The 4,099-nt window shown below is 49.3% G+C and overlaps 1 pseudogene; it reads right to left on the bottom strand.

Annotated features, from left to right (window-relative positions):
- Nucleotides 1-318: 318 nt before the first annotated feature.
- LOC113932427 lies at nucleotides 319-3,504 on the bottom strand (annotated as a pseudogene).
- Between the last annotated feature and the right edge of the window lie 595 nt (nucleotides 3,505-4,099).

Genomic DNA, 4,099 nt, shown 5'->3' with positions numbered 1-4,099 from the left:
ATGAAAGTTCAGGGAAAGGTGGTGGAAATTCTCAATAGGCAGAGACTACTTCTACTTGTGAATCAGGGAGGGCTCTCAGGAGGACGTGACATTTGATGCCTGATGACCCATGCAGGTGCTGGGACTCATTCCATCAGAGATAAATTTGAGATTTAAGTTCTAGACCAAATCAGAACAACAAAAAACACTAAATTACACTTAGCTTATATTGACAACTGATCCTTAAGCAGAACTGAAAGAAAAAATTCACACAGAGAGTTGCAAGGACATCACCACTGAGATGGGTTTAGGTAAGTCCTGGAGCCTGGGATGCTGGGATCTCACTCCAAAGAATGACACTGCACTGCTGTCTCCAGTGTGTTTTCCTGGGAGGAACAGAGGAGGAGTCACTCTGCAGCAGGTGGAGGTGAGGACTACAGGGAGGAAGGTCACTGGGAGCAGGAGGGCTGAGGACAGACTGAAAGATGGGGAGACATGTAGGAAAGAGCAGGAAGGTGGCTCCAGAGACTCACCAGCGCTTCCAGAGCCACAACGCCAGGCCTGCCAGAAGCACCAGGGGCACTATCACTGCCAGGAGGACCAAGCCCATGGAGTGGGGCTGCTTTGTGGGTTTAGTGCACAGAGGGTGTCATTTCCCATCCAACCCAGATTGAACTGCACCTTCCTGGTCCTCCTTGCTCTGGTCGCCCTCTGCCTCACCAACTGCCCTTCCTCTTCTCTCTTCTCCCATCCCTTCTCAGAGATGGGGCCCTTACCCACCCTCCACATCCTCCCACATTTGCAGGACCTTCACCCCCAGCTCTTCCATTTCTTGGATTGCTAAGTATTTTAGTCTTGGTGGTCCGGAGTCCCTAGAATCCCCAGTTTTTCATCTGATCCCCCTGCTCTGTTGGAAGACCACCCACCCCATTTTGCAGCCAGGTCCAGCTCTTTCTCACCCCAGTAGAGGTCCACGTCCTGGCCTCCTAGACTGCTGTGTCTCACCCGGCACGACAGGCCAGCTGCCCCATTGGCTTTCACATTCAAGGACATCTGAAGATACCATGTCCCATCAGCATGAGGCAGGAGATCACCTCGCTGGGTGCCCTGTTGCTCCTGCTCCCCCCGCATCCACATCACCCACACAGGCTTTGGGTAGAACCCAGAGACGTGGCACACCAGCAGCAGACGGCCGGGACCGGGACTGGGGCCAGTGGACAGCCAGGCCTCTGGCCTCACTGCAGAGACAGGACAGGAATTCATAGACTGAGAGGGTAGATCTTCACATCATTTTAGATAGAGACATCTTTCTACCTCTAGAAACCTGTCACCACCATCCCCTCTCCCTAATGTCTCCATCTTATCCTGAATTTAAAGGAAACATTACAAATGTATAATTGCACAATAGAGACTTATGGAGGGAAGGAGCAAGACTGACCCTGTCACTGGCGATATGCTTTTCCTGCAACAAGAAGACCCAAGAAGAAACAGGGGAGGATGTCATTGATGTGCATGTGTAACATCTTATTAAACACGGGGTACTGACTGAATAGTTTGCAGATCTGCTGAGCCCTACTTTCTCCCTCTGGAGATGGCCGCCATGTCATGTTCTGGAAGTTCACAAGATCTGATCCTTGATAAGCAATCCTCAGATAGCATTCTAATGCCTTCCCAAAATTCAACTCACGGCCTTTGACTGTCTGTACATGAAAGGGATCTGGGAAGAGAAATTGTGAGTTACAGAACAGGAGAAGTGAAAGAGATGAAACGAGATGAGTGGAAGCCATGATGGTGGAAGTAGAGGGAGAAGTTCAGGGGACTGGAGGGAATGAGTAGACTTTGGCCTGAGGGAAGGCTTAGACAAAGGGGAATGGGTGGTCGCTGGAGGCAGAGGAAGAGGTGAATGATTGAGGAAGGAATAAATGTTGGAGGAGAGACATGAGGGCTGTGGGCAGAGAATAGGGAAGGGCTCAGTGGGAGAGCTGAGGTAAAAAGAATCTAGGGTGAAGGGAGATCACTGGGTACAGGGAACACATAGAGAGACATCGCTGCTGGAATTGAATGGGGAGAAAAGTACAGTTCAAGGAGGCAGTCACAGAGTGAGGGAGCAGAGGGTACCTGGTTGGAGGCAAGGAAAGGGGTGGTCATGGAGACGCTAGTAGGAAACAGGAGAGCACAGCCTGTGGTCACTGAGAGAAGTGGGAAGTAGCAAAAGATGTGAAACTTTTCAAGAATCAGAGTCTGGCTTCTACCCCTGCACAACTGGGTGCAATTCAGTTTTATGATGGGGAGACATGAGTTTTAGAAGCCTGTGGAGGCTCTTTCCTAGAGGAAGGAGGAACTCAAGGAGACATACATGCTTGCCACTTCCATCCAACCTGCCCTTAGGAACCTGAACTCACATTCCAGCTGCCATTGGCTGACATGGTTATGAAATATTGGAGGAAATCCAGTGGGGAATATACACAAGAACTTTTTCTGTTTCTCCAGCTCCTTTTTGCTGAAATTGCCCTTGGACCAAGGCTGCAGGTAAGTGAAAGCACCAGTTTTGCCGTGCCAGCCATGAGTCTGCAGCTCATCCAGCCAAACCGAGCCTTGACTTTGTGTCCAGGAATCGTTGTAAAAGGATGAGGTCAGGATCATTCGGATGGAGATCGGCAACTGGAAGTCTGTGGGAAAGAACAGATAGACTGGAAGAGGAGGGCATTGAGAAGTAGACAGAATGGAGAAGGAGGTGCCAGGGTTGGGAACCAAAATCTAGAGGACAGGGAAGTCTTAGTTGTCCCAGGAGACATGTGCTGCCCCAGAGCCCTGCGCTTTGTACCCAACCCTCAGAAAAGCACACAGCCCTGCAGTCGAGGACGCCAAGAGGGAACCAGGCTGACACTCTCCCTCCCCAGGTGTGTGCTGGGGAACCCACATCACCAGTGCAGACATAAATATACACATGAACACACATACCACAAGTGCACAGATGCATATGAGCACAAATATGCATACACAATCCTACAAACTTACGGAAATTTACACGTTCTAACACAAGCGAACATACACATGCATATGCACACAAGTATACAAAAACAGAGATACACATACACACATGCACATGTACAAACTCATACACATATTAAAACAGACACATACATACAGACAAGCACATGTACACACATGACATACACAGACTTGCACAAACACAGACACACACAGAGATGCACACAAGGCACCTGCACCACATACACACAAACTCATACATACTTACACACACATGCGCACATGCAGACACACAAGCACATGTACACACATCACACAAAGATTGGCACAAACACACACACACACACATATTCGCACTCACATGTGCACCAACTGGGCAGGGCCAGAGTTCTCACCTTCTTCACTGTCACCACCTGGAAGGAGAACCACCAGCAACAGAAGTTGCAGGAACAGCATTGTATTTGCAGATGTTCTTTCTTTCTCTTACAAAGTCGGTCTTTGACGGCTGTTCTAACAAACCTACCCCACACACAGCACCTCTCTTCTGACTTCCTTCTCCACACACCAGCCTTCCCTGAGTCTCTGCGACAATGCAAATGTGCTCCTCCCTCAACCCTGGACACCTACTCAGACTCTCACTTCCCCCCCGGTCTGACTCTCCTTCTGGCTTCCAGCTTCTCCCTGTCACCAGCTTCCATTCTGCTCCCCATCCTCTAATTCAGTTGCAACAGAACCAGTCCTGTGTGGCATGAAATAGTCACCCCACCTCTTGTGCTTTTCCTTCTCATCCAGACAGTAACCCATGAAAACACATGGCTCCCAGCACCCAGCTCTGGACCCTGCTGTCACGCTGTCCCTCCTGCCCCTGTGACACCCCCCATGTATTTCCTTCCTTATCTCACTCCCACCCCAGCTCATTCACATTTCTCACTGCTCACTGCTTGTGTTAAAAAACAAAATCAGCCAGGTATATTTGAAAGCTAATTGATTTTACTGAGTGATTCAAGAATGAGGCAGCATCCCATCTGACAAGGTAGAGGGGAGCTCCTAGAAGTGGTAAAAATGGGAGGTTTTTGTAGGAAAGAAACTGATAGCAAAAGAAAAAGTAAGTCATGTTTCAGGGAAGGTC

The sequence above is a fragment of the Zalophus californianus genome, chromosome 10, assembly GCF_009762305.2.
Source record: "Zalophus californianus isolate mZalCal1 chromosome 10, mZalCal1.pri.v2, whole genome shotgun sequence".
Taxonomy (NCBI): Eukaryota; Metazoa; Chordata; class Mammalia; order Carnivora; family Otariidae; genus Zalophus; species Zalophus californianus.
This window is presented reverse-complemented; position numbering and strand designations above follow the sequence as displayed.